This window comes from Papio anubis, chromosome 11, assembly GCF_008728515.1.
Source record: "Papio anubis isolate 15944 chromosome 11, Panubis1.0, whole genome shotgun sequence".
Lineage (NCBI taxonomy): Eukaryota > Metazoa > Chordata > Mammalia > Primates > Cercopithecidae > Papio > Papio anubis.
The window spans coordinates 9,833,126-9,844,151 of record NC_044986.1 but is presented as its reverse complement, the minus strand read 5'-3'; the positions used below and the strand labels follow the sequence as shown (position 1 = coordinate 9,844,151).

The window sequence follows — 11,026 nt, the reverse complement described above, 5'->3', positions numbered from 1 at the left end:
TCTGTGACATCATCAATCATCCTCCACTGGCAGCCCCCACCCCAGGCCCCTCACTTCTCTCTGCAGGTTACACCACCCCCAACCTGGACCTCATCCAATAGGCTCGTGGTCTCTGATGGTCCCGGACCACTGATTTGAGGCCTTTCTGCTTCCTTTGATTCAGTCTTTGGCAGAAACCCAGGGGCAGGAGTCCTTGATGGCACCTGGCCCTTTCTAGTCACCGACAAGGGAAACCTGAGAAACCATTCTCAGAAATGGAACTAAATTGTGAGTGAATCTGTCCCCATCTGGAGAAGAGACGAAGATTTGGGGCAGTAACAAAGGCTCCTTTGATTTCTGTTAATTAACTACTTTGGACTCTGGGGGTCTGGAGTGGCTTGCGTTTGACACACAAAGAATCTGGGGCAAGGATGATACCCACGCACAGGGTGTCTGCACTGGAAAGGGCTCCGTGTATTTACCTGTAGGGCAATTCAATTAAAACTCAAGAAAGGGGTAAATCTATGAGATTAGCTCCGGGAACAATGGCGTTGATTGTGGCTGGCCCTCACAATCCCTACGAAAGCAGATGTTAAGCAAATATTTTGATGGCTCCAATCAGCCCCAGTGTGAATCTCCTGTTTTTGTTTTTCATTTTCTCCAGAGATGGGAATTCTGCAGTCTTCATCGGTAGCCCGCTTTGGTGATCTACTTAAAATTGGTGATCTATTTAAAAGACTCCATAGAGAGAACTTGATTGTAAATATCCAAATGGAGGGGCACGATTCATTAATACAGAGACATTCTGGGGTTCCCCACTCGGCCTTTGCTCCTCCCCATTCTCAGAAGCACCCTTCATTACCGGAGAGGTTTCTCGGACGTTTGTGGCAGGCTCAGGAAGAAGAGGAGAGGTAGAGGGGGAAAAGTGTATAGACTGGGGGCTGGGGGCAATATTGCTGGGAGGACCCTCAAAGGAAGCCACTAGAGTCTTCTAGATGTTTGGAAGACAGCAGTAGTTGAGCAGCTGCAGTGTGTGAGAAAAAAATGACACGATGGAAAAGGAATTTAAGAAATGTTGTCCTGGGCCACATATTCCCTTCATGTATGTATGTATATATTCATGTATACATGTATGTAGGAATGAGGGTAAGCAGAAACGTACATAGAGAAGTTGAAATGCTGTAATAAATTTTTGGTTGCCAGACCACACTCATTTGACCATGATGCCATTCAGAGACTGAACCACTTGGGACCCAGCTTCACTGGGGTGATACATACTTACCTACAGACTGACTTGGTGATTTTTCTGTTAAATTATTATTATTTTGTTTTTAATGAAGGAAGAATAAGACTTGGGATATTTTAAAGATACTGAAATAGAAATAGAGAAAAATGGATGGAATTTAATAAAACTTTGGAATTTGAACAGCATCCAAGCCTGCCTTTGAAATGGGATCATCACCTCTCCTCTTCCTGCCTTTCCTTTCCCCATCTGGGATGGATGCCAGGCTCTGCAAGGCAGAAGGCCCACCTATGCTGCTCATATGGGAGCCCCAGGGCCATTGCTTGGCACAGAGTAGGGCTTCAGTGTGTATTTGTTTAGTGATGAAGGAATCAAAGAAACATCAAGTTCTCAATGGCTGCAATTATATGACCACTTAAAAGAGGATGAAGCCCATCTGGTTTCCACATGAGCGTCTCTGAAAGCAAGAGTTTGAGCAACTCAAATCTGAAGTCCTGTCCTGTGGGCCAGATGCTGTGGGGACTTCCTTGCTGTGGCTCTTGACTCTGTTTTTACAAAGCAATCAGGCTGCATTTATGATAATATTGGTCAAACTGAGGCAAGTAATAAAATTCGAGTGGTAGATATGGAATCAGTTCATTTGAACATTTTTAGCTTCACATTTTTCAAATGGCCATTTGGCTTTGTATAGACACAATGAAAGAATTATGACTTTTGGCTAACTTTACTGAACAAGGCAATAAAGTATAGTTGAAGTATATACTGCCTTTTGATTTTGTGGGGCAGGGAATGTCACTATATCACGAATTATTCTATTTCGTTGACGTGGACTAGAGTCATAGCATTTTTTTTGGGGGGGACAGTCTCGCTCTGTCGCCCAGGCTGGAGTGCAGTGGCACAATCTCAGCTCACTGCAAGCTCCGTCTCCCGGGTTCACACCATTCTCCTGCCTCAGCCTCCCAAGTCGCTAGGACTACAGGCGCCCGCCACCACGCCTGGCTAATTTTTTGTATTTTTAGTAGAGACGGGTTTTCACCGTGTTAGCTAGGATGGTCTTGATCTCCTGACCTCGTGATCCGCCCACCTCAGCCTCCCAAAGTGCTGGGATTACAGGTGTGAGCCACCGCGCCCGGCCTAGAGTTATAGCATTCTAAAGAGAAGGAAAAGTCCTGGGCTCAGCCCATGAGCTTTGGGAGGGGAAGGGCAGGCAGTCCAGGGAGAGAGGTGTTCATGCACTGAAGGGTCCCTGAGAAAAGGAATCTTAGGTCTGCTTAGATGGGTCACTTGGCCTCTCTGAGCCTCAAACTTCTCTGGAAAACATGGAGAATTAAGTTACCTGACTTAAGTTACCATGACTTCTTTATGTCGTGATCGTGTGGATTGTGAAGAAGAGGCACCTTATAGTATTTTGTAGACTCGGAAGTACCATGCAAATCTATCTCATGTTCTGTTAGTTTAAAGCAACTCTACCTCAGAGGCCTAGAATATATAACATATATGGCTACATGAAAAGATAAATCTTAATATTTATTTTAAGGGTCAATAATACAGAATTTGTTAGCTACATAATCATTATTTACCTACAATTGCAGATTACTTTATGAGGATAATGACTCTTGGGTAATTGCTTTGTCACAGCAAGATATCCACACACTTATAGCCAACCATGTGAATTATAGCTTTTTAATCTCACAATTACAGAGCAGTGTGAAGGCTACCAAAGCGGCTGAGATATAATTGCTAATTGCCAAACAGTGCACTGGGACTTTGTTTATTTCCCATCATGACAGTTTAACAGCAGGATGAAAAGTGAGGAGCATCATTTGGGCATGGTTTGCATATGTCTAAGTGAAGACTCAGCCCCAGACTTTTCTGAGTTGTATTCTTTTAGTTGGCGTTTTAATAGGACTTTTCCCAACTTGAGATGCAAACATATAAATTGGGAGACTTGCTTTCAGTTCCTCCAAAGGATGACATGATGGCAGATGGAACAGCCTGGACGTTTCCTCTTGAATTAGTGCCCGCTTCATCTAAGGTCCTCAGTGAAGGGTCAGCATGGAGGTCACAACCCTAATGAAGAGAGTTGGGATCAATACAGACAGGGATCATTGACTCACATTCAAGCCAATAAGTATCGATTCAACTCCTTGCGGAGAGAAAGCCAGCCCTGGAGTGGGGCTCTCTGAGACTGGAACTTGTTTCCACCATTTATGAATTGTATGACCCAGGCCCCGTTACTTCTCTCTGATCTTTAGTTTCGCCATCTGTAGAATGGGAATGATAATAACAGAAGCTCCTTTGGGGGTTGTGGTGAGGTAGAGATGAGCTAAATGAGATGATGCAGGCTAAGAGCTTGGAGCAGTGCCTGGCGCGCAGGCAGAAGGTTGGCCACATTGCCATTGGTGCCCATCTGGTGTGACCTGTGCTGATGCCTTCTTACACTAATTCCTTAGGTCAGTGTTTCATAGAAGCCCACCCATCTCACAGGAGTCCTCGCATGTCTGATGTGCTGCTTATCTAACTCTATAGAGGTAATGCTCTATCAGCTTGAAATGATCCTGCCTTGGGGGCTGGAAGACAGTGCTGGCAGATCCTTCTCCTCCACATTGCCAAATCCTTCATCTCCTGAGAACCTGTCATCTGCTGCACATAAGAGGACTTTGCAATCGGAGCTTCCCTGATGCTTAGAGATGTTCCCAGACACATTTTACTTTTTAAGGCTAATGAATCAGACTTAGCTCACAGGGTTTTTGTGCAAATGTTCTTAGTTTTCAAGCCTGGCTCTGCCTGGCCTCCAGCCCTCCCTTGCTAGAAACTCTCTGCCCAGAAGCACTTACTCTTGTACTTTAAGTCACTGCCTTCTTCCTTCCATGGAAATTCCTCTTTACTTGCCAGGCCCCACACGAATTCCAGCCTCTCATGGAGCTGTTTTTTCTCTATCCAACCTGCAGATTCATGAGCCGTCCCCAATCTACATGGGTGATTTCACAAGTATGTTCACCAGCAACTCAGTCAGATTTGCACAAATAAGACCTTCCCCTGAGGCTGGGTGTGGTGACTCATACCTGTAATCCCATCACTTTGAGAGGCCGAGGCGGGAGGATTGCTTTAGCCCAGGAATTCAAGACCAGTCCTGGCAACAGAGCAAGACCCTGCCTCTACCAAAATAATAATAATGATTAGCTGGGCACAGTGGCATGTGCCTGTAGTCCCAGCTACTTGGGAGGCTGAGGCAAGAGGACTGCTCGGGAACAGGAAGTCAAGGCTGCAGTGAGCTATGGTCGCACCACTGGACTCCAGCCTGGGTGACAGAGACAGACCTTTCTCAAAACACAAAACAAAGCTAACCTTTCCCTGAATGCTCAGAACTTCACCTACTCAGCCACTACTCTGTCTTTCAACATCCCAGCCCAACTGATAGATTTCTTTGGAGACTGCCATCATGTCTGAACTCCCCCATCCCAAAGCCTTCATATGTGTCTTCTCGGTAGCCAGACAGAAGTTCTTTCTGTCTGAGAACTTCCAATAGTAATGTTTATGGCAAGGGACTTCTGGATTCTTCCCTCAGGAACAGTCCTGGGAAAATCTCAAGGGAAATTGAGTGCACAGTTGACATTTACATTGAAATTCAGATTTCTGCTTCTTCTAAAACCATAGTCCCAAGGGGTTTTTAATGCATGGAAAAGAACTTGGAAAGTGAAAGGGGGGAAAAAGTGCTTTTGATGGAAGAGAGGAATGAGCTGGTTCCAGGTGAAAGCACTTCTGGGGTCTATTTGGCAAAGTATTTTCTGACCCATTTTTGTGACTGTCAGGAGATGCCTTCTCACAATTCTGCTCATCACAGGCCTAGAAAACACAATCTGTGGGGACACAGGGCTTTAGACAAATGGAAGTGGGTGCATTATGAATGTTTGTCTTTTTAGCATAAATGCATGATGATTGGCTGCGTTCAGTTCATCTTTTTAGTGACTTCAAAACCAAATGCAGAAAAAACACACTATCAAAGCTAAAAAGGCCAAAGGGTGTTGGTGCACAAATTTAATACTGGAAGAATGAATATTTTTTTCTTTCTTTCTTTCTTTTTTTTTTTCCTGATATGAAAACAGTGAAAGACTTTCTATTCCAGGTACGAGTCTTTGGTAAGAGACCATCACTTTCTAGGCAAGTTGGACCCCCCGTTAACCTAGAAGTTCTATGTGTTGGTCTGTTGATCAGTGTGTCTGGTGAGAAGGAAGGATCCGGGGGAAGCAGCTCCAGACCCAGGACCCAAGTCTGAATTCCTTGTCCTCCACTTTTACATGGCCTTGGGTGAGTTGCTGATAGTCTTAGCCTCAGTTTCCACATCTCTGAAATGGGCAGAATAATAGTTGCCTTGAAGTGACAGTGTGGGGCTGTGTATAAAAGCCCAGGGTAGATGCTCAGGAAATGTTATCCTCTCTTTCATCTCCTTCTTTTCCCTCCCTTTCTTCCCTCCCTCCCTCCCTTTTTGGAGTATGTTTTCAGAGGAGGAGGCATGGGGGAGAATAGTAAATTATTTGAAGATCTGGGGAAATAGGAAAGCTTGAACAACTGAAAAATGTTTCTTGGAGTGTGGTTTCAGGACACTCCCGTTTGAGGTACCAGAAGTGCTTATGTCAAATGCAGGGTTCTGAAACCAAGCCCTGGGGGCACGCCTTGGGAATCTGTATTTTAAAGTGACAGGTATCCCAGACGCTGTTGAGCGCTTGCAAATGGCCATTGCCTTTCTTTCTTCAGACAAGAATCCTAGTTTTGTTCACTCCTCCTGATAAAAAAGAAACTCAAGGGTAAATCCTGATTGGTCTAAACAAATCAATAATCCCCTAGACCCCCTGCCAGTGCCGGTTTAGTGAAGGGCCAGAGACCGAGTCTTGACCAGTGAAATGTGAGAGAACGTCTGCTCTGCGGGTGGGTGGGGGGAGGCTTCTTTGTTCTTTGCAAGTCACTGCTGTGGTTTAAATGTTTGTGTCCCTTCCAAAATTCATGTTGAAATGTAAATCCCAATGCAGTGGTATTAAGAGGTGATTAGGCCATGATTAAGAGGATTAGACCATCCTTGTAAATAAATTAATGCCCTTGTAAAGGAGGCTTCATACTTCATTCACTCCTTTTTGACCTTTCATCTCTTCTGCCCTGTGAGGACACAGCATTCGTCCCCTCCAGAGGACACAGCACCAAGGCGCCATCTTGGAACTAGAGTGGAGCTTTCACCAGACTGGAACCCGTGGGTGTGTTGATCTTGTGCTTCCTGACCTCCAGAACTGTGAGAAATGCATTTCTGTTGTTTATAAGTTACCCAGTCTCAGGTATTTTGTTACAGCATCACAAACAGACTAAGACAGTCACTTAGAGGAGAAATCCTGTCTTCCACTACATGCCTTGTGTCTGTGTGTGGTGGCTGGAGCTGGAGCAGCCATGCTGCAACCCAGGGGTCAGCCAACGGCAAGGCTGAGAGTGTTATCACTGATATGCCAGGTGGTTCTTTGTTGTTTTGAGAAAGAATTTTAATTGAGAGAATTATGTAACTAAAATTTACTATTTTACAGTATACAATTCAGTGACTTTATTTAGCATATTCACAATGTTGGGCAACCATCATTACTATCTAATTCCAGAACATTTATATCACCCTGAAAAGGTGATATAGTAATAATTAATAAATTATTAATTATTCTTAATTTTTCCCTTCTTCAGCCACTGGCAACCACTCTCTGCTTTCTCATCTGCTTTGTCTGTATGGACTTGCCTATTCTAGACATTTCATATAAATGGAATCATACAATATGTGGCCTTTTGTGCCTGCCTTCTTTCACTTAGCATCATGTTCATCCACAATGTGGCATGTCAGGACTTCATTACTTTTGGTAGGTGCATAATATTCCATTGCATGAACGTATATGTGTGTATACATACATGTGCACATATATACACACACATACATGCATATATATACACATATATAAATACATACATACCACATTCATCTATTCATCAGTTAATGGACATTTGGGTGGTTTACACATTTTGGCTACTATAAATAATGCTGCTAGGCACATTTGTATAGCAGTTTTTGTGAGGACATATGTCTTCCATTCTTTTGGGTATATACACCAGGTGGTTCTTGTACTTCTAAATTTGAGTGGTCTGGCAGAATGGTTCAGAGGTAAACTATGGAGCTTGACCTTTGGGAACAATTCCTGGCTTTTGCACTTACTGGCTAGGATACTTTGGGCTACTGTTTACCACTGGTTACTGACCCCCTTCCCACCCACTGTTCTTTGACTCTTCATCTGTCAGTTAGTGATGAGAAATACATTGTTGCCACAGGATCACAGTGAGGATTAAATGAGTTAATCCATGAATGTTCCTTAAAACCCTGCGTGGCACATAATAGTTGCCCAATGAATGTTAGCTGTTGTTATTGATGCCATATCCACAGGCCAGAAGGAGCTCACTGCAGACTCTCCTGCTGAATTTATTCTTACCTGCTTCTGGGGAGCCAAGGTCAGAGTTATAAATTCTTCTTTAAAAACACCAGCATCATCTCCACCAGTCCCTTATGGTCCAAAGATGAAATGCACACTGGTCAAACCAGAAGAGTGGCCAGTAGCACTTCCCAGTTTCTTCACTTTCTTCACTTTGGGATAATTATTGAAAATAAAAGCTTGTTCTTTCCATAAAAAGCTCGTGCCCAATCTGCTTCACTGTTTAGCAGCTGAAATTATTGCAAGGTTTGTGTTCACTTTTGGGTCATAACCTCTTATCACATTTCCCTGGACTTCTCTATGTGTGACGTCTTTTCACTTCTTGTGTGCAAAAGTCAGCATTTTAAAGACTAGTAATGGCACATTCCCTCCCTCCCCTCTCCACCCTGAATGCCAACCAGCATGAGGGCTCATCTGCCTTGAATTCTGCAGCTTAGTCACGGCCTCTAGTGAGAAATACGAGACTAAGCTATGGCCTTGGGAGTGGGCCACAGTCCTCTGTTTCAAGCATTCGCCAAATGTCATAATTAATGTGTTATAATTAATAACTAGCACTGCCCCGGCTTGAGCTGAAATTCATGTACTTGTCCCAGAGGGCACATGCATCTCAGCAGAGCTACAGTTCCTGGGCCCATAGTTCAAGACATCCTTAGTGTTAATGAAGAGCCTTCTTGCACAGGCCTGGAACCCTGAGGCTGGGAGGGGATTTGATTTAGCCACATTAGGGGTGTGTGCCTGAGAGGGTCTTACATTTCTAACTGGCCTTTGCAAACGCCTTGCTTTTGAAGACTTGATGCACCCTAACAAGAGGACCCCAAACCTCATATCCCAGCTCTGGGTCTGTGTCTGTAAGTTTCTGTGGGCAGCGTTGTTAAGAACCCAGGCCCAGGAATCAAACAGAGGTAGATACAGATCCTGCCTCTCTGCTTTTCACTGTGTGATTACGGGCAAATCCCTTCATCTCTCTGAGCCTTAGTGTCTTTCGCCTGTAAAATAGGAGAGAAAACACAACCGCAGCCAGTTGCTTTGTGGATCAAACAGAACAATAGAAAGCGCTTTGGAGAGTACCTTGGTCAGTTCTCTACAAAGATTAGCAGCTGTCACTGCCATCTTGTTCTTCTTCATCACCCTGGTTATCTCCTAGTGGCTCACACTCCGCCTGCCTTACCTCAGCTCACCATCCTGCATCCTTCAAGCCTGCTCCTACCCCTCTGTTTTCTCGTAATAACATCACCGATTCTCTGCCCTAGAAGGGAGCTGACAAGTATCCCCGACTTGTCCTGTCCCTCACCATGCCCAGGACCAGGAATAGAAGCGCAGCTGAATTTCTTCAACCTGGAAACCAGGGATGAGTGTGCTTCCTCTGGTTGTGAGGGAGAACCCTTAGAAGGGGTAGGAGGGAAGAGGAGAGCGTTAGCACAGCTTTGGTTGATAAAGGGACAGGTTGGAATGAAAGGTGGACTGGAGAAGTAGGACATAAAAGGAACAGTAAAAAGTCAGCTGAATCGAGCGAACTTCAGCTGAGGTCCTGACCTCTGCCCGGATCAGCCACCCCAGCTGGCGCTCTTGCTCCTCCAGGGCCTCCCCCAACCCCTGCTGCTCTGCACATGTCTACAGTTCAGAGGACAGGCAGTGATGGGGCTGCCTGACTTTGCCCAAGCTCCGGGGTCCAGTTTTCATTACCACTGTTTTCCCACTCAGGTCCGGAATGAAACCTCTAGCTGCTGCTGGCTTCCTACAAAGTCCAGTGTTTTGTTTAAGGGGAAGAAATGCATCCAGATCTTACTACGGGCTTTCCTTGCTCTGTCAGCTACAAAATAAATTAGATGGGTCAAACGTTGTAGATTTAATCTCACTGTGAACTGAAAACATAGTAGCTCTCCTTGCCATCGGAGAATATGCGAGTGCTCGGTGACCCCCCAGTGAACCGGAGGGGCCGGGCCTGCCGGCAGGTGCAGCTGGAGCAAACTCAATGTGACATTCACCGCGATCCTTTGTGCCCTGCTGAGAACTGCTGGGGAGCGTTTGGAACTGAATACTCCAGGGCTTTCCCTCACCGTCTCACAATTACCTGTGCAAGGTACAAAAAAGGGAGAAATTGAGAGAGAGACAAGAGGAGGAGGAGGGGGAGCGGCTAAGGGAGAAGGGGGAGGATTCTCCAGTGGTTCGGAGGAGGCCATGGCGGTTCCAGTTAAAGGCACAGATTGGCACAGGAGCCAATGGGAGTGCAAGGGGCGAGGGAAACAGTGTATGATAGAAACGGATTGCTCTCCACTCTCCGGCAACACAGAGGGCTGCGTGCCTGGTCCGCTGGTTTGGAGAACAGGCTGGGGAGAGACCCTGCACGTGTGGGCAGTCAAGCGGGACACTGGCTTGGCGGGCACAGGCCTGGTGAGCCTCATGGGTTCAGGGCAACTGCGGGCCGTCAGCTGCTTCCCAGTGGGCTAGCTGTGGTGATTTGGTGCACCTGGCAGGGACAGCAAGTGTGCTGAGGCCCTTTATCCTTCATCGGCTCTTCCTGTGGGATAAGGCACGGAGCTGAGGACACCCTTCCCCCACCCTTGACAGTTGTTCCACAAGTGATCCTTAGAAGGTGTCCCCTTCGGGTGTCTGAACCGGGATGTCCGCTGGGGCTGGCATTTGGAAAGGCCACTGAGGATTCAAAGCATTGTTATGAACTGGTCCATGCCCAGTTTGATTCTGATCAGGCAAGCCTCCTTTATGGGGAGAGACGAGATAGTGACAGAGATAAAGCCTTCTTTGGATCTTGGCAAAGTCCAGGGCTTAAGACACTCGAGGTCCAAGGCTGAACTGGGCGTGGTAGCTCACACCTGGAATCCCAGCACTTTGGGAGGCCAAAGCAGAAGGATTGCTTAAGCTTAAGCGTTTGAGACCAGCCTGGGCAACACAGTGAGACCTCGTCCCTACCAAAAAAAAAAAAAATAGCTGACTGTGACGGTACACACCTGTGGTCCCCGCTATTCAGGAGGCTGAGGCAGGAAGGTCACTTGAGCCCAGGAGTTCGAGGTTGCAGTGAGCTATGATTGCACCACTGCAGTCCAGCCTGGAGACCCTGTCTCAAAAAAAAAAAGTCCAAGGCTACATCAACTTTCAGGGGTGGAGTAAAATGCTTAGGGCTTGCAGGAGTCATAGAATTGGGAGAGAAAGAGCACGTTACAGGTCCACTCTGCAAAGTCACTGGGAAACCCTGACCCTCTATTGTCTCTTCTGCTCATGCCTGTGGTCCACCACCGGTGCCTTTGCAATGTTGACAGCAGGAGCAGCTGACACCCATGTTTGG

General features: G+C 46.1%; 1 long non-coding RNA gene across 1 annotated transcript; it reads left to right on the top strand.

The window, feature by feature from the left end:
- Nucleotides 1-48: 48 nt before the first annotated feature.
- Nucleotides 49-7,170, top strand: LOC108580487. The gene is made up of 3 exons (XR_002524495.2): nucleotides 49-1,081; nucleotides 5,349-5,530; nucleotides 6,388-7,170. It is a non-coding gene; the product is annotated as an uncharacterized LOC108580487 (long non-coding RNA).
- The last annotated feature ends 3,856 nt before the right edge of the window (nucleotides 7,171-11,026 follow it).